The 23,631-nt window shown below is 47.1% G+C and overlaps 2 protein-coding genes across 3 annotated transcripts in view; one reads left to right on the top strand and one right to left on the bottom strand.

The window, feature by feature from the left end:
- The window catches only part of LOC108797817 (leucine-rich repeat and fibronectin type-III domain-containing protein 4-like), a 14,809-nt gene extending 11,450 nt beyond the window's left edge, over positions 1-3,359 (bottom strand). Inside the window, exon 1 of one of the 2 annotated variants that reach the window (XM_018569493.1) lies at positions 2,818-3,359. The gene's annotated coding sequence lies outside the window, so the exon portion shown is untranslated. The remainder of the gene's footprint in view (positions 1-2,817) is intronic. The other variant, XM_018569494.1, reaches the window with a different exon arrangement.
- The window catches only part of LOC108797816 (pyruvate carboxylase, mitochondrial-like), a 433,030-nt gene that overhangs the window by 354,079 nt on the left and 55,320 nt on the right, over positions 1-23,631 (top strand). The gene's annotated exons all lie outside the window — the stretch shown is intronic.

Below are 23,631 nucleotides of genomic sequence, written 5' to 3'. Positions count from 1 at the left end.
TTCTTTAAGATAAGGAAATAATAAAATTAACTTTGCTAAATGAACAGCCTAAACTCCTTTAGTAAATCAATCCTTTGGTATCCATTGGATAGAGCAGGTCTGGCCCCAGGACCCCTTCGGTTCAGTAGAACCGAAGGGCTGCTGTACGGGCTATTCACTATAGCCCCCTGTACTTGGCCGAGCCGAAATGCCTCGGCTTGGCTGAGCCGCGTTGAAAGCCGAAGCTGGCCGGCCATTGGCGGTGAACTTATAGCTGGCTCCGGCCGCTTGCAGAGAGATCAACGTCCCAGGTTACCAGTTAACCAGGGACACTGATCTCCAGACAGCCTAACTCTCTCTGGCGCTCCGGGAGCCTCCCGCTCCCGGCCGCCAAGGAGAGAAACACTGCTTTTTCTTTTTTTTTCTTATTCTGACACGGAGCCGTGTCAGAATCGAAATAAAAACAACAATTTTGGCCATAGGAATGCATTGCTAGATTCCTATTGGCTATTTAAATTTGCAGTAGCCAATAGCAAACTAGCATTGTACCCACGGAGCGCCATGGAGAGTTAGGCTTTTTTTTTGCTTTTTTTTTTACGGCAGCCATAGAAAACTGTTGGGTGGAGTTAGCTGTCATTGCTAGCTCCGCTCAATAGTTTTCTATTTTTATTTTTCTACTTTAACTGTTTTTCTGTTCTGCTCGGTCCCACTGAGAGACCGAGCAGGTAGCCGATATACGGCTGAAATCAGCCGATATACAGCTGAAATCAGCCTTCCAGTCTGAAGTGAATAGCCATGTAGCCGTAGGCGGGGCACATGACGTCACATACTGCACATGTCTGTGGGGGGGCACAATTTTCTGTTCTTGCCTCGGGCGCAAAAGGAGCGAGCTACGGCTCTAAATTATAGTCTATCAAACCGAGAAAACATCATTATTGTTAGATGTATGCTACTGTTTTCCTCCTTTCTCCTGCATACGTGCAAAACAAGCTTTTATCAGCCTCCTTGTTGCTTAGCAAATGGTTGCTAAGCATCCCCTGTAGACATAGAACAGTACAGTGCCCAGTTGGGCTATGCTGGACACCAAGCTGGGAGCTACTAAACAATGTCCTGCAGACTTTATTGTTAAGGTCATGCTTCCCATACTGCATGAGTTAGGCTAATATATTTTGGCAGTGAAATGAATTAGCAGTAACCAAGCTCTTTATAACATAGTAAAATGAAGGATGGGGTATTACAGCTTTGAAAATAGTGTTTTTGTCTGCAAATTGTGTTACTATGAGAGCTGTTGCCATAATGACAATGTATTGCATGAATCATGGGGAGAGAAGGCCTAAATCAATGACTTTAGGCCATTATTTACATGGTGTATTCCAGCAGAACTAAAACTAGCATTGGGAATATTTTTAGCTTTGATTAATGATCAATTGTATCTTTAAGTACTTTTTCATCCATTTTAGCATCTGCCTAATTCTATTTTAGTGCATCTTCTCTTAATAATGATGTAAATTTGAATTAAAATCTTGCTCCCTATGCCTATCCTGATACCAGAACTTCCGGTATCAGGAAGCTGAGGTGCGAGTCATTACACACTGCCTGGCTTCCTGGTTGGCTGGGAAGCCGGCTCCATGCTCCCTTGTCTCCAGGGAGCATGGAGCTTGCCTGCCGGCCAATCAGGAAGCTGGGGGGTGACTAATGACTCGCCACTCAGCTTCCTGATTGGGTAAGGAAGCCGGCTCCATGCTTCATCATCAGCTGGTGACTGCTTCCCGGCTAATCAGGAAGTAGTGACTCGCCGCCCGACTTCCTTAATGGGACTTACATTATTTGCAGTGTATCAATGTATTTAAAAAAAAATCCCTTCTGTAGTCAAATAAAATGAGTAAAATAAATATGCCAACTTTGAGGAGAATAATATAGGTAGGAATATAATGTGCATCGCTAGTCATTCTTCCACCATTCCACATAGACATTTTTTGTGTGTCATTCACCTTGTCGCTGCACCCATATAATGACTTCCTACCACAGGACACCTAGAATACCTGAAATCCAGCCATTTTTGTGCATGGCAGACTTTCTCTGTCCCAGGAACGATGGCACAGCATTTTCTGAGACACTACATTTCTACAGTTATTTCTAAATCTGAAGCCGTATAAAGCTATCAAGCATCTGACGTCACATATTTCTTCTGTAATCTTACATCACAACACCATAGCATTTCCTATATAGAGTGTTTCTATCTGCAAAGTCTTCCTTATGCCAACAGTAGCTGTGCCCATTCTCCCTGTACTCTTCCACACATTCAATCTTTGTTGCATGGTTGTTTGTCCTCTTGACATTTCAAGCACATTTCTTTTGAATTCCCACTAATGAAATTCCTCACGATGTGCGTTATACACAAAGTTCGTAAGATACCTCCTTTCTGACAAAATGTCGCTCACTAGCAGCACTTTGTCATTGTGGGAGGTGGTCAGGCAGCTTCTTATCTTTATCTCCTCCATATATTCTCATTTTGCATTCTAGTATATGTCTGTCTGTGTTTTTCCAGTTTTTCACCATTTACTGAAATCTCTCTGCATTGTTCTATAATCCTATTCTTTACAAATGTTCTTCCTATTCTTTTGGGTGTTCAGTTAGCCCCACATGCTTTTATCAGTACTCGATCACTAAAATGACACAGATTATGTCACATATAGCTTAAGGATGCAGCTTGGATTTCAAATATTCCTGCTGGGTATCTTAATTAGCATGCAATATTATACACACAGCTGTCTAACAGGTTATTAAAAAATTATTTTCTTGTATTCATGGTACACTTAGGAATTTTCCTTTTCTAATACCTGTGTGTTCCTCCTTTCCTCACTGGTGTCTCACCGTTGTGACAGCTCTGCTGCCCTTCTCGCTTTTGATATGTGCAATCTGTGATAAGCAGGACATTTCCTGGGGCAGATAAATTGAGTGCAGGGCTGTAGAGATTTTGGCTTATTTTTCTTCTGTTCTCTTCACTGCAGTCCTCGCTCTCTTTGTTTTTTCGATAGATCCCACAAGAGACATAGGACCTTGTATGCAGGACCAATCCTTTCACACAGCCCCATTATCCCCTAAACAGTCTTTAGGCCCTGTTGTCACCCCAGACATGAGCCTTTGCAAGATGCACACAGAGATCTGTGTTTTAGACACCAGTCTTCTGGTGATTTTACTCCTCTGTCTTCATTTTTGTTAACCCGTTAGAGAACATTTTAATCCCTCTTGTTTCTTGCTTCTTCCTTATTGTGTAAAAGTACTTTCCTCATTGAAGAGAGCTTTATGGCCAGTGAGTCGTTGGACTATGTTAGATGGCTGCTAATTTGGCAGAATTATTAATATTGTCGCAAAACATCATCTGGGTCCTGAGCTCTTACCCTCATTAGGAGGAAAAACAACAAATAGAGTCATGACCTTTGAAAACCAAAGAAATGGTTAAATTCCTTTAAGCAGTGATTGGATATTATCTATTTCTGTAGCTATTTATGCAGTTTTGTAGGATATAAAAATCTTCTGATAGTTTCCAAAGAATACATAAGAATCATAGCAGCCAGAAATCCAGATTCAAACTCCACATAGGTTTGCTGCAGCTGTGACATGGGTTACAATTCCAAAAGGAAAGTGAGAAATATGAAAGGTCAAGATCCATGCAGAGCAAGAAAAAAACATGGAAACATTTGACAGGCATTATATGAGACACAGCATTTTTTCATGGGAAATCTTGAAGCTCCCAGTGTCTTGCAGATGTCCTGTTCAGTTAAAATCAAAAGATGGCATTCAGTAGATGTACAAAATGGAGATTTTTTCCCTCCTCAAGCCAAGCTGTGAAAAAATGTTTCTTCTCTACTGCCTGGTATATGCAAATTTTTATCCTGGTCATCCTAGAGTCTTAGTGGATGGCATCCTTTACCCATTCTAGCTCACGTGAAAGCAGACAATGCAGAATGGATGTAACATAAAAAAGCAGAGATGTGAGAAGAACCTGATAGAGCGAACAGCCTGAGCCAGGGAGGTGGATGGCAGAGGGAGAAAGGGAGGAGAGAATCAGGAGGAGGAGGGGAAAGAAAGTAGCTTTTATCCCAGCCGCACTGCTGTGCCTGCACAGTATCTTAAGCTGTGATTTCTTTTTAACCCTTTAACAAGAATATAGATGTGTTTACTTATGACAGCAAAACACATTCAACACTGTACTAGCACAAATTATCATTGCCTGTTATCTTTTATAAGGATTTTGCTGATTGAGAAAGGAGTTTGTATGTCTGTTCAAAATATAAAACAAAAATAGGTACATCTCTGCAAAACATGCACACTTCTGCATTTTTTGTTTCTTTAGGCCCCATTCACACTTGTGATATTGGTCTGGATCACTGAATCTCACGGATTCCTCCGTAAAGCTGGCCATACACCTTACGATTATCGTACGACACTTTTCGTCCGATGATCGAACCGTCGTACGATTTTCGTACGGCGGCCCCATCCTGCCCCGATTATCGCAAGGTTCAATTAGCCGTAATTAAAGAAAAGCACCTGAACGAATTGCGGCAATCAACCGCATGTATTTTCGTTTGCGCATGAGCAGTGTAGATCGTATGATTTTTGACGTACGGAAACGCCACTAACCTTGCGAAAATCGTACGATCGACCAAAGTGTTCAAACCTGCTTGAAAGTCAAAAGTCGTACGGTTGTACAGTATTTGCGGTTGTACACTGTCCATCAACCTTGCGATTATCGGACGAAAACACGACCGCATACGATAATCGTAAGGTGTATGGGCACCTTAAGGCTGGCCTTACACCTTACAACCATTGCACGACTTTCATCGTAAAGAACGTACAGCAGCAGTAAAGAACGCACAGTTCAGGAGTAAGGAACGCAGAGCACAGTATTAAAGAACCCAGAGTTCAGCAGTAAAGAATGCATAGTTTAGTAGTAAAAAACACGGAGCTCAGCAGTAAAGATCGCATAGTTCAGTATAGGGCTGCAACAACTAATCGATTATAATCGATTATTGAAAAAGTTGTCAACTTTTTAAATCATCGATTAATCGGCTTCTGGTTAGTTGGCCCTGTTCACGGCTCCACACACGCTGTGTGCCGCACCTCCTCCCCACCTCACGCTCGCCGCTGCCAGACCCGCACACACCTACGCTTCACACGCCGCACCTCCTCCCCGCCTCACGCTGGTCCTAGAATTATTGCTCTCACTGCAACGTTCGCGGCGATATGTAACGTGCTGCTTAATGGGCGCAATCGCCATTTTTGCACATATGCGCACCCTACGCATGTTTGCATGCGTGTATGTAGGGGTGGGAACTTTAAAAAATATATATTTTTCATGTGTAACTTTAAATGTTTTTTGCAACTTTAATTTGTTTTCCTATTTTTTTCCCACTTAACTATATTGCTATCACATAGGGGGCTAAGAGTAGCCCCCTATGTGATAGCAAAGAGAGGTCCTCTTTATGGTTAAATCAGTGGTCTTCAAGACCCCTAATGTCACCCAGGACCCCCCAAAGAAGTTGATGAAGCAGAGATCTGCTTCATCAGCTTCTCTCCAGCATCTAAAGCTGGAGAGTGACACAAGAATGTGGAAGTGATGTAATATACATCACTTTCGCATTCTAACAGCGTAGAGGGGACTGGAGGGAGATCGTGTACCGATCTCCCTCTGATCCCCTGCCACAGAGCCACTATGCTGGTCCTGGGCTTGCAGAGGGCACAGCGGAGCCCGAAACCAGCGTGACAACGGGAGGAGGGGGGGTGCAGAGGGGGACACGGACCGGCAGGTTATACAAGCAATCCGGCTCTGTAGCTGGCGGGTAGCTTGTATGTTAACGGGCATCGCTGCCTCTTTTTAAATTTAGGCAGTTTCCTGCTCGCGCACGGTTGTAGCGGGATGTTTAAATAAGCCCGCTCAGATCTAGGGTACTCCCGGCCGGCCCTAATTTTACAATGACCGCCCGGGAGGCGGTTAAAGTAAACAAAAGAAAATATTTAATAAAAATAAATACATAAAAAGAAAATATTTTTGAACATTTGAAAAGGTTAGAATGTTTTGTTTTATTTTACCCTGACATTTTGTTTAGTTTCGGTTTTGAAAATTTCATTTCGGGGCACCTCTAATTACAATACTTCTACACAACACGGGGCACATTATATTAAGACAAAATCAATACTTTATGACTAAGGGCCCGTTCACACCATGCAGTGCGTTCATCTCACAGTCCCATGGCTTGAACGCACTGGATCACTTAATCAGACTCTGCTTGCCTTCTGTGGGCCCAAAACAGGCATCATGGGTGTCGGTGGGAACATCCATTCGCTGATCTCTTCCCTGATGAATGAAGCTGGAAGCGATGCTGATTGCATCACTTCTTGCTTTTCAGCTGTCATTCTCTGGGTAGAGAAGCTGTTCATGCCCAATCTGTACTTGAACAGCTTCTTTGAAGTGTAAAGGTGACCCCTAATATCACCTTAAAGAGAACCTGTCACCACTACTATGCTATCACACATGGGACTTGTGACCCTGTCTATGTGATAGCAATCAAGTAAAAAAAATTAAGTTTAAAGAAAATAAAGTTAATTTAAAAAAAGTTTAAAGTCCCCTGTCCCTGCGAATGTGAACTTATTAAGTAAACAGGCGTCGGGTGCTCCTATGTACGAAAACAATGATTATACATGTTAGCTATCGACGTGTGCACCATAGTGAGAGCAATTCCAGTGCCAATATGGACAGATAACTCTAAACTGATGATCTGTACAGACTTTTAAAGAGTCACCTATGTACAATTTGGGGTACCTTGTCGCCGTTTCTATTTACTTGGCACATTCTCATCTTTTATATTTTACAACAAAATGTGTCTTATATTTTTTTTGTGCACTAAAATTAACGGAAGTGTATTTTGTACTGAAATTTTAAGTTTGATAAAGAGTTGCGCTAATATCATGTGATGTAAAAATTTGCAACTGCCACCATTTTAAGTAATTTGCAGGCCTAAAATGTGGATTATAATATCAGCGCAAAAAATATCTGGCAGCAAAAGGGTTAAATGTACAGTGCTTTGCAAAAGTAAGCTTTTTTTAAATTTTTTGTATCATTTGATATACACAACATGCCTACCACTTTGAATATGCAAAATATTTTTTACCTGGCGACGCTGTCAGTGGAGATCAAAGATAGATCAGTACACAATCTCCCTTTGATCTCCTCTCTGGTCCCCGAATGCAGGAAGTGATGTGTATTACATCACTTCCTGCATTCAGTGTCACTCTCTGGTTACAGATGCCGATGAGAAGCTGATGAAACAGATCTCTGCTTCATCAGCTTCTCTGGGGGTCCCTAGGTGATATTTGGGGTTCTTGGAGACCCCTGATGTCTCCATAACGAGGACCTGTTATGTGAACTGGCTTTTTTAGCCCCCTATATGATGGCATCAAAGTTAAGTGTATAACATTTTTTTTTTTTAAATGAATGCATAAAAAAATAAAGAATCTAAAAAAAATACACAAAAAAATAATACACAAAATACACAAAAAAATAAGTAAAATAACACAAGTCGCTTGTCCCCCACATACACACGCAAACATGCGCCGAGTGCGCCAACGATTCCATATATTGTGCCGCACATGTTACATATTGCAGCGAACGTTGGAATGAGAGAAATAATGTTGGGGCCATTAATTACTGATAACACTAAACTGATGAACGGTAAAAGCTTTTAAAGCGTCGCCTATGACCAATTTTGGGTGTGGTCAATTTCTGTGATTTCGCGGGCGCGCGCAACAATTTTCAAGCTCGACATGTTTGGTGTCTATTTACCCGACGTGACCCCGTCTTTTATATTTTACAAGAAAATCGGGGTGATAATAAATGTTTCATAAAATTTCATAGGGAAACATATTTTTTTTCAAAATGTAGGGTACTTTTTTTGTTATGTAGTAAAAAATAAAAATCCCAGTGGTGATTAAATACCACCAAAAGAAAGCTCTATCTGTCCCCAAAAAATGGTATAAAATTAATTTCAGTACAGCGTTGCATGACTTAATAAACGTCAGTCAAAGTACCGCAGCGCTGAATACTGAAAAATGGCCTGGCCAGGAAGGGGGTGTAAACACCTGGTCTTCAAGTGGTTAAGCACTAGCTCTGCAAGGAGCTGGTGCTGTGTCTTTTTGCCAGCTTCCTGTTTGTGAAAGAGCTTATACTTATGCTGTTTTCTTGTTCCTGCCTTGGACTGTCTGACCCTTCTTCGCTTGCTGCCCGCCCTGATCTTCTGCCTGGACCTGACTTTGCTCGTCTCCTACGTTTATCCTCCGATTGCTAGTTGCCGACCTTGGACTTTCCGACCACCCTCTGCTAGCTGCCTGCCTTGAACTGTGCCTGGATCTGACTACTGTATCCTCATTGGAGCCCTCCTGTTCTCCCTGTTCTCGTCAATCCCTTGACAGGGCAACCCTGGGGACCGCGACCTGGTACCAGCTAGCCCATCTCCACTATCAGGAGCTCTGGTGAACACCGGCTGGTACTTAGACTCCACCCCTCAGGTAAGCCCATGTCACCTGCCAGGGGGTGTCACCCTAACAGTCTCTATTAGCTTGGCACATCTAGCTACTGGGATTTTTGCCCATTCTTCAAGGCAAAACTGATCATGCTCCTTCAAGTTGGATGGGTTTCGCTGGTGTACAGCTATCTTTAAGTCATGCCACAGATTCTAAATTGGATAGAGGTTTGGGTTTTGACTAGGCCATTCCAAGACATTTAAATGTTTCCCATTAAACCACTTGAATGTTGCTATAGCAGTATGCTTAGGGTCATTGTCCTGCTGGAAGGTGAACCTCTGTCCCAGTCTCAAATCTCTTGCAGACTGAAACAGGTTTTCCTCAAGAATTCACCTGTATTTAGTGCTGCCCATCATTCCTTCAATTCTAGCCAGTTTGCCAGTTCCTGCCCATAGTATTCTTGGGGTGAGGAGAAGTCTTGGGGTTGTGCCAGACTTTTCCTTGAAGGCCAAAAAGCAACATTTTAGTCTCATCTGGCTTTATTTATGGCATCTCTTTCATGAAGGCCAGCTCTGTGGAGTGTATGGCTTAAAGTTGTCCTATAGAACGGCACTCCAATCTCCACTCGAGCTTTGCAGCTCCTTCAGGGTTATCTTTGGTCTCTTTGTTGCTTCTCTGATTATTGCCCTCCTTGTCTGGTCTGTGAGTCTTTGTGGGCGGTCCTCTCTTGGCAGGGTTGTTGTGGTGCCATTTTATTTCCATTTTTTTTTTTTTGTATCCAAATATTTATTGGGTTTTCAAGGTAGTAACAATCAGCATGTTATACAGTGTTTGCCGGCTACAGAAGGCCACATAGGCAACGTAATACAATCAATAGTAGGTAAATGCAAGCACTACAAATCAACATTAATGCAATAGAAGATAAAGGAAATAGTAGGGAAGAAAGGGAGACAAGTAGGAGGGGAGGGGTCCATCGGTCGGTCAGCTTCGATTGTGATTCGGGTCCATTCCACAGGTCTGCGGTTCATTGCTGAGGGCCATACATTCATTACCCCTTAACTCTATAGGCCGGTGGAGGGTGTCAACATCCAGATCAGGGTGATTATGTAGAATCCAGGGTTCCCAGACTTTAAGAAATGTGGCATTTGTATCCGTTAGGACACACGACAACCTTTCATTTAAGAGAACATTATCCAACCTATTGGTAAACTCCCGGTACGGGATAAATAGTTTTTTCCAACTTCCTGCCAAAGTCAATTTGGCGGTAATGAATATTTGGTGGGCTAGGGCACCCTGAGATTTATTCAGTCCTGGTACTGAGGCATGGAGTAGAGCCTGTGTTGGGTCTTTAGAGATATTTTTGGTGAAAAGAGTCGAGAGTAAACGAAATATTTGGTCCAGAACCGGGCAGCGAAGGGGCAGGACCACTAGGTATGTAACATGTCCCCTGGGGTCGAGCATCCCCTGTAGCAGTTAGTAGAAGATGATGGATATATTCTAGCTAGACAAGTTGGGACTAGGTACCACCGAAACAATACTTTATAGGCAACCTCAGTATTTGTCACATTACTTGAACACCGGGAAATATTCTTCCACACCCCCTTCCAATCATCATCAGACCGATGCAAACCCAGGTCTGTGGACCATTTGTTGGAATAAAAGTGGAAATTAGTACGTGTTAGTGAATTCAAGGTAGAATATAGAACTGACACCTGTTGAGGTCCCCCTGGTGCATAGAGGCAGATGTGCTCGAATCTGGTAAGTGGAGCATTTAGATGTCTACGTGTCCGCATAGAGGATACCCAGTGTTGCAGCTGAAGAAACCTAAACATTTCTGCATCTGGGATCTGTTTGTGTGTTTTAAGATAGGACCAAGTCGGTATGTCAGAGGATCGGTAGAAATCATACAGTCTAGTGAAGCCATTATCGGTCCACCACCTAAATATGGTCGGTCAGTGTATGCTGGGGCAAATAGAGGTTGCGAGAGTAAGGGGAGGAGGGCTAAGGAAGGGGATATCAGACTCGAAGAGTACTTCAGTGAGTCCCACACTTTCAAGGCATATTTCATCAAAGGGCTGAGAGAGCGGGGTCTATCAACTGCCGGTAATCAAGGGAGCGCTTGTAGAGGAATCGGGGAGCAATTGGGAATTTCCAACATGGCCCGTAGCGGTATATTAGTAATGCGGTGAATGGCAATTAGTGGTAGCAGTTGGGATGCTTGGTAATAGTGTTAGGTCCGACGTGTGGGCCCGATGTGATGAGGAGGACCTCCCTTGCAAACCGGTCTGATGACCACTGGGGTGAAGACAGTGGGCTCAGGCAGGGGGTGCACAGGTGCCGGATCAGGATTTCCAGGGATCTGCAGTGGTGGTAGTTGAGCAGAGTAGGCAGCCGTGCAGAGGAAGTTGGAAGACAAGCCGGGTCGGTATTAGGCCGACAGTGAAGTACAAGACAGGATCCAAAGAATAGTCGAGGGGCAAGCCGGGTCGGTATTAGGCGGACAGCGAAGTACAGAAGGATAATCCAAAGGAAATGTCAAGAAGGAAGCCAGGTGGGGCGTGGCCGGGATGTGAGGCAGAGAGGACGTGTCTGAGGGAGCTCCGCTGTTATACTGACCTGTATCTTGAGTAAATCCTGGCGAACCGGCTCCTGACTTACCTACCCGATCTCCGGTGGATGCCCGGTGAGGGGGGATATGCCCTCTAGGTCCGGTAAGCACGGAAACACTCCGGAAAAGGGTTGGAGACGATCCCTTCGAGCGGCCTCGTGTCCCGCCGTTAATTAGTGGACGGTTGTCTCAGGCCGAGACACGGGTCTCTGGGGTGGAAGACTCAGTCCAGGACCAAAATACTGCTATACAAGACCTCCAGCGTACTGTTGTCTTTCACGGCTGTGAGAGCGAATGTTGTAAAAATGTGTTCTTATACAAAACTTTAATAAAAAAAAAAGGAAGGAAGCCAGGTAATCAGGTAGTCGGGAAACAATGCAGGAGCAGATCACAGATGACTGGTGCTGGCTAGCAATAACTCAGCAATGAATCCCAATCCTGTGGGGCTTTAAATAGGCTGAGACGTTTGTACTGCGCGTGCTCCGATGTGATGACGTCACCCGCGCACGGGCAGCGTCATGACGTCACGCCGTGTGGGGCAGATCCCTTCGTGCACGTCTCTGCACAGTGGCCTGGATCGGGACATGGCACGTCCGCGGGACTTCCCCCGACATGGCTGACGAGCCACCCGGACCGGAACCCGACATGCCCGGACCGGGGCCCGACATGGCCCTCCCCCCAGGGGCGACCTCCGGGCGCCCACCAGGCGGACTTTATCTGGATTGTTTTGCAAAAAGATCCTAATGAGTCGTGGGACCCAGATTGCTGACACGGGCTCCCATGAGTTTTCTTCTGGGCCGTAGCCTTTCCACTTGATAAGATACTGACCCGTGCCACCGCGCTTACGGAAATCCAAGATCGCTTCCACCTCGTATTCCACTTCGCCGTTAACCACTACCGAACTGGGTGTGTCGGAAGAACGGTCCGGAAAGACGTCTGGGGTGACCGGTTTTAGTAGAGAAGTGTGGAAGACGAGGTGGATCCGGTAGGTTGCTGGAAGGGTCAGGCGGTATGAGGCCGGGTTGATCTGGCGCTCCACCGGAAAGGGCCCAATGTACCTGGGTCCCAGTTTCTTGGAAGGGCAGGCTAGTTTGAGGTTACGGGTGGATAGCCACACCAGGTCTCCTGGTTGCAGTACTAGGTCCCCCCTGCGGGAACGATCGTAGGTCCTCTTTGCCTCGACCTGAGCCTTGGAGATGGCCCGTTGGAGCAAGGGGGTATTGGAGCGTAGAAAATCCACGGTTCTTTAGGCAGCCGGAACTGTAGAGTCCGGACTCTGGATGGGTAGCCATGCTGGGTGGAAGCCATAGTTAGAGAAGAAAGGTGATTGGCCAGCGGACGTATTGTTCCAAGGTCTGGTTGGTTCGTTCCGTTTGGCCATTGGTCTGGGGGTGGTAGGCCGATGAGAAGCTCAAATGGATGTCCAAGGCTGCGCAGAGGGCTCTCCAGAATTTTGAGGTGAATTGTACCCCTCTGTCGGAAACTACGTCAGTGGGGACCCCATGAAGACGCACAACTTCCCGGATGAATGTGCAAGCTAGGATCTCGGCAGTGGGAACCTTTGGTAATGGAACGAAATGAGCCATCTTGGAGAGGCGATCTACTATCACGAAGATGGCTGTGCAATTCTCGGAAGGTGGAAGATCCACGATGAAGTCCATGGATATGGCGCTCCAGGGACGGGACGGAATCGGAAGTGGTCGTAGCAGGCCCCAGGCTGGATAGGACAGGCCTTTGTTGCGGGTGCAGCAAGGACAGGCCGCCTCATACTTCCTGCAGTCCAAGGCCAAGGAAGGCCACCAAAACGTGCGCCGTACGCCGTACTACACAGTCCATGGTCTTGCGAGCACCGAAGTGACCTGCCAACGGGGTATCGTGGCAGTACCCTAGGACTGCTGTGCGGGCATCGAGGGGCACGAAGATCCTGTCATTGTGGACATAGAGGCCGTCTTGCTGGAGCAGACCTGAGTCGCTGGAAGGCGGGGAGACCCTGGATGCCTGCTGGATCTGGGAGACGAGATCGGATTGTAGTAAAAGGAACTGGGTTGCGGGCAAGATGGTGTCTGGTCTCTCCGGAGTATCAGGTGTTGCGTAGATGCGGGAAAACGCATCCGCTTTCCCGTTACGTGACCCAGGATGAAACGTGATATGGAGACGAAATCTGGAAAAGAATAGCGCCCATCGAGCCTGCCGGGGTCTCGGGCGTCTTGCCGACCAGAGGTACTCCAGATTCTTATGGTCTGTGTATATTAGAACTAGGTGGGTGGCCCCCTCTAGCAGGTATCGCCATTCTTCAAGAGCCAGCTTAATGGCCAAAAGTTCCCGATCTCCGACGTCGTAATTCTTCTCGGCCACGTTTAGTTTCCTGGAAAAGTATGCGACTGGGTGCAGAAGGCTTTTAAGGCCCTGGCGTTGGGATAAGACAGCCCCCACAGCGGCCTCCGAGGCGTCCACCTCCAGGATGTATGGCAGTGCTGGGTCAGGATGTATCAGGACCGGGGTCGGACGTGAACTGGGGCATCCTGGGGCCATTGGAAGCGACTCAGTTTTTTGGTTAACTGCGTGATGGGCAGAATGATCTTGGAGAAGTCCCGAATAAACCTCCGGTAAAAGTTGGCGAAGCCAACAAAGCGCTGTACGCCCTTTCTGTCCGTGGGTGGAGGTTAGTCCAGAATGGCGGATATCTTCTGGGGATCCATGGAGATGCCCCCGGCCGAGATAACCAGCCCTAGGAACTGGATCGAGGAACATTCAAACTCACACTTCTCGGCTTTGACATATAATCCATGTTGTCGAAGACGACAGAGGACTTGTTCCACATGGTGGCGATGGAGTTTCAGGGTAGTCGAAAAAATGAGGATGTCATCAAGGTAGACTATGACGAAGAGATCCAGAACATCTTGGAAGACATCGTTCATCAGGTGTTGGAAGGTGGCCGGGGCATTACATAGCCCAAAGGGCATGACAAGGTACTCGTAATGCCCGAATCGAGTACGGAAGGCCGTCTTCCACTCGTCTCCCTCCCGGATCCGAACAAGATTGTAGGCACCCTGCAGATCGAGTTTGGTGAACACTGTTGCGGAACGGAGTTGCTGGAACAGCTCTGGAATCAATGGAAGGGGTAGCGATTTTTAATGGTGATGTTGTTCAGCTCCCGGTAGTCCACGCAGGGTGTGATCTTTCTTTTCTACGAAGAAGATTCCGGCTCCAGCCGGGGACGTGGAGGGGCGAATAAAGCCTTTCTTTAGGTTGTCCTCAATGTATTCCTTGAGAGTGTCCAGCTCAGGTTCTGAAAGAGGAAAGATGCGCCCGAAGGGGATCGCTGCGCCTGGCAGCAGGTCGATGGGGCAGTCATAAGCCCGATGTGGTGGAAGTGTATCTGCCTTCTGCTTGTCAAAGACATCAAGGAAGTTGTGGTAAACACGGGGAACCTTTTGACACAGTTCGGGGTCTGGGGCTGGCTGGCAGAGGGATAGGCTTTGGGGCCCATTTGAATGGGTACAGTACTGTTTACAGTAGGCCGAAGTAAAGGAGACGGTTCCAATTGATGTGTGGGTTATGAGCCTGGAGCCATGGTATCCCCAGGATGATGGGAGACAAAGGTGATGAGATGACATCTAAACGGAGGAGCTCGTGATGTCCGGGAGCAATCGTCGTAGGAATGGGGATGGTCTCCTGGGTAACAGGTCCAGAACTAGGAGGATTGCCGTCTGCCAGGTGAACGACTAATTCCTGGAGTTTGGTTTGCAGGGGGATTTGATGCTGGAGGGCGAATCTGTGATCCAGGAAGCAGCTGCATGCCCCAGAATCAAGGATGGCCTGGGTATGAAGAACTCTCCCTGGCAGCTGTAACGACACTGGAATGACAAGATGAGATGAGATCCGCATCACCCTAGGTTCAGACATGGAATTAGCGCATGGGCACTTACGGTTCTTGGCGGGACAGGTCCGTGCATAATGACCCGAGCTGCCGCAGTACAGGCATAAATCCAGCTGACGTCGTCGCTCCTTCTCCCCAGGGGTGAGCGGAGCCCGCAGCAGCCCTATCTGCATGGGTTCCGTAGGTTCGGAAAACCCCCCTGATGGTGCTGGTCGGTGGTTGGACCCAAAGGTTGGCAGAGGCGTAGGGACCCGTGGCAGCATCCAGGTGGGTCGGGCCTGGCCAGCCCTCTCTATCTCTGTTCTCTCAGGCGTCGGTCGATTTGGATAGCAAGCAGGAAGAGTTCATCAAGAACCTCGGGCACTCCCACACGAGCCAATTAATCTTTCAGGGTCTCAGATAGCCCTAGGCAAAACTGGTGGCGGAGTGCTGCCTGGTTCCAATTGGTATCTGAACCCCATCTCTTAAATTCCGCCACATAGTCCTCTACTGGCCGACGACCCTGGCGAAGTGAGACCAGAACAGTCTCTGCAGAGGAAGACCGATGAGGATCGTCATATAGTAACGCCATGGCGTCCATAAATTCTTTGGATGATTCCAGGAGTGGGTCAGATAGTTCCAGGAGACGATGAGCCCAGGCTTGTGGTTCATTCAGTAGAAGGGTGATGATAAATCCCACCTTGGTTTGTTCTGTGACGAAGGTACGGGGTTGCAGTAAAAAATAGAGCTGGCATGCGTTCCGAAAAGCCTGAAACTTGCTCCGATCACCGGAAAATTTCTCTGGTGCCGGCACACGGGGTTCTGGAGATGGTGCCATGGCGGCTGCGGCCAGTGGTACTGGAGCTGCCTCGGCTGGAGCAACTGGTGGCGGGGGTTGGTGCTGCTGGGGTGCCCCGAGCCATGGATTCCAGCCGGCCTTCTAACTGAAAATAGCCGTCCTGAAGTCCCTGTACCGCCTGGGTAAGAGAGGCAATTTGCTGACAGAGTTCCTCCATGGAGGCCTCCCTTCGGGCCCACTAACTGGCTGAGTGATTCTGTTAGGTCCGAGGTGTGGGCCTGATGTGATGAGGAGGACCTCCCTTGCAAACCGGTCTGATGACCACTGGGGTGAAGACAGTGGGCTCAGGCAGGGGGTGCACGGGTGCCGGATCAGGATTTCCAGGGATCTGCAGTGGTGGTAGTTGAGCAGAGTAGGCAGCCGTGCAGAGGAAGTTGGAAGACAAGCCGGGTCGGTATTAGGCCGACAGTGAAGTACAAGACAGGATCCAAAGAATAGTCGAGGGGCAAGCCGGGTCGGTATTAGGCGGACAGCGAAGTACAGAAGGATAATCCAAAGGGAACGTCAAGAAGGAAGCCAGGTAATCAGGTAGTCGGGAAACAATGCAGGAGCGGATCACAGATGACTGGTGCTGGCTAGAAATCACTCAGCAATGAATCCCAGTCCTGTGGGGCTTTAAATAGGCTGAGACGTTTGTACTGCGCGTGCGCCGACGTGATGACGTCACGCCATGTGGGGCAGATCCCACCGGGTCACAGGGCATCTGCGGTTGCGCGGCCTAGCAGCGCCGACGGCACGCCCCCTTCGTGCACGTCTCTGCACAGTGGCCTGGATCGGGGCATGGCACGTCCCGCGGGACGGCACTCGACATGGCTGACGAGCCACCCGGACCGGAACGCGACATGCCCGGACCGGGGCCCGACAAATTGTACAAGGCTTGGAGCCAGGAAAGAAAAGGACCATCGAGACCCCATTTGAGCAATATATATGGGAGGTAGTCCCAGGAGACTGAATCAAATGCCCGTTGGAGAGACAGCAAGAATCCTGGGATGTTCCTAGTAGGGATGTCCCGATACCACTTTTTCAAGACCAAGTACAAGTACTGTTTCTCATGTACTTGCCGATACCAATTACCAATACTTTATCTTAAAGGGCCATGTGACATTTTTTCTAACACAATAGACTAATGATTTTAAGGCAGTTTCTCACCAGGGCTGCGTGCATTGGAGGTGACAGGTTCTCTTTAAGGTGACATTAGGGGTCTTTTAGACCTCTTGTGTCACCTTTCCTCTTCACTGGATTCACTGAATGTAAATACAGCAGGCAGTGGCTGGGAGCAATAGCCAGTCTGCTATTGGATATTTTAAATTGCAATAGCCGATAGCAGGCTGGCTATTGTACCCGCCCACTGCCTGCTGACAATCAGCAAAGGAGGGAACTGAAGACAAAGTTCTCTATCAGGTCCTCCCTGCTGATTGACAGCAGGCAATGGGTGGGTACAATAGCCAGCTTGCTATTGGCTATTGCAATTTAAAATATCCAATAGCAGGCTGGCTATTGTTACAAGTGTCCATTCCTTTTCCACTTGATGAAACTGTTTGCTTTTGGTGATATATCTCAGTGTCAGTTGTCTGTGCTCCTTATGTGTTTAAAAATGCCCTCACCAGAGTACACAGAAGTTTTTCCCTCTCAATGAAAGAAGGCAAAGTCCATTATGTGTGACTGTGAAGGCAAGATTTACAGCTTCTCTCCTCTCCTCCCCGTGAGCACACTGAACGGACATTCTCTTCTTTCATTCAGAGTGAAAACTGCTGTGTACGTCGGCCGATGAGTACATTACACATAAGGAGCACGGACATCTCAAACATTTTGATATATTACCAAAAGCAAAGTTTCATCCAGCTGAAAAGGATAGGACACGGAAGGACGGAGGAGGAGCAGCAGCAGCTAACATACAGGAGGGGGGGGGGCAGCGTGGGATTTCACAGTCAGTCTTTTCTCCCTTCTTGTGTTGGCTACAGAGGTCTGTGAAAGGGACACAGACCGCTGCAGCCAGCACCAGCAGGGAGAAGAGACACTTCACAGAACACTTACCGCCCGCCACGCTGTCACACTCCGTTCCGTTTCCGTCCAGAGAGGTCAGAGCGAAGCCTCTGTTTGGTGGAGAGGTGTTCCGGGGGAGGGGCTATGCGGGTCAATGGCCGAAGCTCTTGAAAAAAAGTTAAAGGGCCAGTATCTGCTCTATGCATCGGGGCATTTTCAGGAGTACAAGTACTCCTGAAAATGCCCTGTATCGGCCCCGATACCGGTACTAGTATCGGTATCGGGACATCCCTAGTTCCTAGTCCTGAGTACATGTACCAAAGCCAACCTGATCCCTATGAATCAGAACAGGTAGAAATTCATTGATACGTGTAGCCAGGATCTTTTTGTAATAAAGGGTTGAAAACCCATCTGGGCCAGGGGCCTTAGATATTTTAAGGGATTGTATTCAGCACTTCCTCCTCTGTTATTTCTAGGTGGAGTTGATCAAGTGCTGCCGGGGGGGTAGAAGGGAATGGGAGGTCCCTAAGCAGTGCGTCTGCTTTGGTTTTATTAAATGAATTTGAGGCAGAATAGAGCTTTGTTAAATTATCGTGGAACAATTGGAGGATTTTGTTCGGGTTTGCTGTAATATTACCCTGTGCGGTCCGCAGTCTAAGAGGCGCGTACCGATGTGGTAGTGCATTTAGTTTTCTAGATAACATGGAGCCCGGCTTATTCGTTCTGGAGTAGAATTTGTGTTTAGACCATCTAAGGAGCTTCTCAGAGTGTTGATCTAGTAGGAGATTCAATTCAGTTTTAACGGTATTCAATTGTGTCATCAATCGCTTATCCTGCTTATCCTTCAGACAGGTAGTGAGTTCCTCTAGCTTGGTATAAAGTACGCTGACCCTCCTATTCCTTTCTTTCTTCCTTCGTGAGGCTATCTCTATTAGCTGACCTCTCATGGTGGCCTTGTGGGCCTCCCATAGTATGACTGGGGAGTCCACAGAACCATCATTCAGAGAGAATAATTGTCGGCATGTGATTCAACCTGTTGTAGGAGGACCTCAGATGATAGTATGCTATCATTTACGCACCATAGAAAGCGCGTTGGTCTAGCCGCTTCCAAGCGAAACTGTACAGCATTTGCTGCGTGGTCCGACCAAGGCACGGGTTTAATTCGTGCGGAAAGGAAAGCAGGTACATTACATTGCAACGTAAACACACTTTCTGCAAAACAATTGATGGGGATTTGAAAAGAATGTATAGTCCTTGGTGGATGGGTTCAGTTCCCTCCACACATCCACCAAGGAATGGTCATTTAACAATGCAAGGAAGTTGGAGTTCTGCAACGGTAGTGGGGGACGGTTGGCAGTGTTAGTAGATTTGGTTTTGTCCTGAGCAGGATAAAGGACTAAATTGGTATCCCCAGCTAAGATGAGGATACCTTTACTATGGTGGGTAACTACCTTCAATAGGTGGGAGAGGAAGCGGAGTTGGTGTGTATTAGGGCAATAGTACGAGACTATAGTCATGTCAACATCATATAGAGAACCAATCAGTATCACATAACGTCCAGTGGGGTCTGTAATTTGCTTGTCACACACGAAAGGTAGATTCTTCCTGATCGCTATCAGAAACCCTCTCTTTTTTTTCTGAGAAGTTGGCACTATAGAATATAGGGAATCGATTATGTAAATATTTAGGACAGGAGGTGAGAGAAAATCTAGTCTCCTGTTAGCAGACTACGTCGGCATGGCAGGATGAGTAGTAGGAGTATGCTTTGTTTCGTTTGTGTGGCGAATTCAACCCCTGGACGATATGGGAGACAACATTAAAGCTATTGGCCATGGTTAACAAGCAGGAACATTAGGTAACAGAGGCAACCCTGGGTAATAGTCCCATGTGTATAATAACTCACGAGAAACCCGTGGAGGAGTGACCAAAGTGTTGTATTCCAGACCACCGATGGACCGGGAGGAAGGGAGAGGAATCTAAAGAGGAAAAAGAAAACAAAAGCCCTACAGCGGGCTAGGTGAACAAAGAATAGTAACAAAATGTAAGATAGAAAACTGTCCCTAAGGACAAGTGTCGCAGATAGCGAGGTGGAAAAATCTTCCCTCCTATCCGACGTTCACAAGGGGGGGTGCCGATCACCCGGTCCCCCTAGAGAGCCTCATGTAGCAATCGTATGAACGTAGCACCAGGGACGGTACATGTACAAAGGCAGATGGTGCTGGTAAGCATATAAAGAATATACAGTATATAACTCCCCAGGGCGTCACTAAGCACGTCCTGGACACTGTGTTAAAAAAGAGTGATCAACTGGATGTAAAACTGGTCATTGATCCAAGAACAACACGGATTGAGTGTCAGTCAATGGGCGGCAGACATAATGTCTCCGGCAGGGAGCAAACACAGGGTTCTCCGGACAGTTTTTCAGGTAGGATCGCGGGGTGGGGTGGTCATCCTCTGTTTTCCAGATTTATATGGCTGGGAGCATCGAGCCCTCTTCCATATGGGACTTGGAGGTACGCGTCTCGAGCTCTGGGACGTCTGAGATGGTTCCCTCTGAGATGGTGGCAACAGCTCGAGATCCAAAAACGCCTTCTTCAAGTCATCTGGTGAAGTGGGGGAGTAAGAACGGCCATTGTGTGAAAAGAGGAGCCTGAAGGGGAATCCCCAGCGGTAGGCTATGGCATTATTTTTCAGAACCTCCAAATAAGGCCTCAGGGCTCGCCGACGCTGTATGGTGGTAGGCGAGAGATTAGCGAATACTTGGAATCCTTGGAAGTGTAGGTCTTTTTTATTTCGGGTGGCGTACAGCACTGCCTCCTTTGTACGATAATAGGTGAACTTGACAATTATATCTCTCTCGGGGGGCCATCCGGCCGTTTTGGGGTCAAAGCCCTATGGATACGATCAAATTCTAGGCGATCGATCGGTGTGGATGGGATAAGTTCTTGCAGTAAAGCAGTAATAGTGGATTGTAAGTCTATCACAGACTCTGAGACCCCACCGAAGCGCAGATTGCCACGGCGGGCCCTGTTCTCCATGTCTTCCACCTTATCCATAATGGCGATCAGGTCAGTATTGACTGAGTCCAGATCTTGCTCATGAGATTCAACAACAGTAACCACATCATCCATCTTTTTTTCTAGAAGGTCTGTACGCGTACCTATTTCTCTGATCTCCTTGGTCAGGGCCGCCGGTCAGTAAGCTTCTCTGAGGTCGCCGTCAGCTCAATATGAAGCATAGCTCGGATTTTTTGCAGGAGGTTTGCATCTCTGGAATCGTCCGGTTCGTCCCCCTGGGTCATGGGGAGACTGTCCAGGGACGATGAGTCCTGTGTGTCCTGGAGGAGGAGTGATGATGCAGAGTGCTCAGGGGTGCCTCGTGCGGCCGCCATCTTGGGTTGTCCCCGTCTCTGCAGCTGCAGCTTCCTTGCGTCCTTCTGCCGCTTACTCTGCCTCCTCATATCCCCCTCGCAGGGTGCCCGGTTTCAGGGACGGGAGGCAGGTATACTGGTACCGTTCGGGGTGCTTCTGTAGGCTAAAGATAGCTCTCTGGGGATCGGGTGTTGCGGAGCTCCGTTAGACCGCGGCATCTTCCTTGGCAGCTCGCCACACCCCCTTTATTTCAATTTTTTAATAATGGATTTAATGGTGCTCCGTGGGATGTTCAAAGTTTCGGATATTATTTTATAACCCAACCGTGATCTGTACTTCTCCACAACTTTGTGCCTGACCTGCTTGGAGAGCTCCTTGGTTATCATGGTGCCGTGTGATTGGTGGTGCCCCTTGTTCAGTGGTCTGCAGTGTATATATTATGAGATCATGTGACACTTAGATTGCACACAGATGGTCTTTATTTAACTAATTATGTGACTTCTGAAGGTAATTGGTTGCACCAGATCTTACGAAGGGGCATCATAGCAAACAGGTGAATACATATGCACGCACCACTTTTCCATTTTTTTTAAATAATTTTTTTAATTAAGTTATTTTCTTAATTTCACTTAACCATTTTGGACTATTTTGTGTATGTCCGTTACATGTAATCCATATAAAAATCAATTTTTATTCCAGACGGTAATGCAACAAAATGGGAAAAATACTTTTGCAAGTCACTGTATTGCTAATACACTATATTGCCTCCAAATCATTGGATTCATGTGTTCCAATCACCTCCATGGCCACACATGTAAAAAAAATCAAGCTCCTAGGCATGCAGACTGCTTCTACAAACATTTGTGGAAAAATGGGTCGCTCTCAGGAGCTCAGTGAATTCAAGCGTGGTACCGTGATAGGTTGCCACCTGTGCAATAAGTCCATCCGTGAAATTTCCTTGCTACTAAATAGCCCACGGTCAACTGTTAGTGGTATTATAACAAAATGGAAGCAACTGGGAACAACAGCAACTCAGCCACGAAGTGGTAGGCCACGTAAAATAACAGAGCAGGGTCAGTGCCTGCTGAAGCACCCAGTGCGGAGAAGTCACCAACTGTCTGCAGAGTCAATAGCTACAGACCTCCAAACTTTGTGTGGCCTTCAGATTGGCACAACAACAGTGCATAGAGAGCTTCATGGAATGGGTTTCCATGGCCGAGCAGCTGCATTCAAGCCTTACATCACCAAGTGCAATGCAAATTATCGGATGCAGTGGTGTAAAGCACGCCACCACTGGACTCCAGAGAAGTGGAGACGTGCTCCCTGGAGTGATGAATCACGCTTCTCTGTCTGGCAATCCGATGGACATGTCTGGGTTTGGTGGTTGCCAGGAGAATGGTACTTGCCTGACTGCATTGTGCCAAGTGTTAAGTTAGGTGGAGAGAAGATTATGGTGTGGGGTTGTTTATCAAGGTTGGGCTTGGCCCCTTAGTTCCACTGAAGGGAACTTTTAAGGCATCAGCATACCAAGACGTTTTGGACAAATTCATAAACCCAACTTTGTGGGAACAGTTTGGGGATAGCCCCTTCCTGTTCCAACATGACTGTGCACCTGTGCACAAAGCAAGGTCCATAAAGACATGGATGAGTGAGTTTGGGGTGGGGGAACTTGACTGGCCTGCACAGAATCCTGACCTCAACCCGATAGAACACCTTTGGGATGAATTAGAGCGGAGACTGCGAGCCAGGCCTTCTCGTCCAACATCTTCCTAAGATAAAAGTCGTGCGACCATACAGTAGAAATGATCGCACGTCTTCCACACACCTTGCGATAATCGTACGATTATCGCAAGGTGTGTGGGCACCTTAAGACTGGGATGCCATTAACCACTTCCGGGCCGCAATACATCTATAGAAGTGGTCCGCAAGTACCATCTGCCCGTCCAAGATGGGCAGATCGTACAAGCTTTTAATAAGCTTACGACCATCGCAAGACAAAAGTCTTGCGATGGTCGTAAGATGTATGGGCACCTTTACAGTCTCCGGCTCTTAGAGCCAGGAGATGAAGCTGGGGAAGCAGATTTCTGCTTCCTCAGCTTCTTTGGGTGACATTAGGGGTCTGAAAGACCCCTAATGTCTCCATAAAGAGGACCTGTCACACCCTATCTGCTATTACATAGGTTGCTTGTTAAAAAAAATAACGTTTAAAAATTATAAAAATACATATAACATATAAGAAAAATAAAAAAATGCAAAAAAATATGTTTTAACTCCCCCACCCGTCGGTGGGCCTACGTGCAAAAACGACAATTGCGCTACACATGTTACATATCGCCGCGAACGTCTGAGTGAGAGCAATAATTCTAGGACTAGCAATCATTGTTAGCACTAAACTGAGCGTTAAAAGCGTTTAAAATGTTCCCTATGGGATATTTTGGGTATTTACTTTTTT

The sequence above is a fragment of the Nanorana parkeri genome, unplaced genomic scaffold, assembly GCF_000935625.1.
Source record: "Nanorana parkeri isolate BGI_ZX_2015 unplaced genomic scaffold, ASM93562v1 scaffold1343, whole genome shotgun sequence".
Lineage (NCBI taxonomy): Eukaryota > Metazoa > Chordata > Amphibia > Anura > Dicroglossidae > Nanorana > Nanorana parkeri.
The sequence above is the reverse complement of the archived record's forward strand: the minus strand, read 5'-3'. Positions and strand labels throughout refer to the sequence as shown.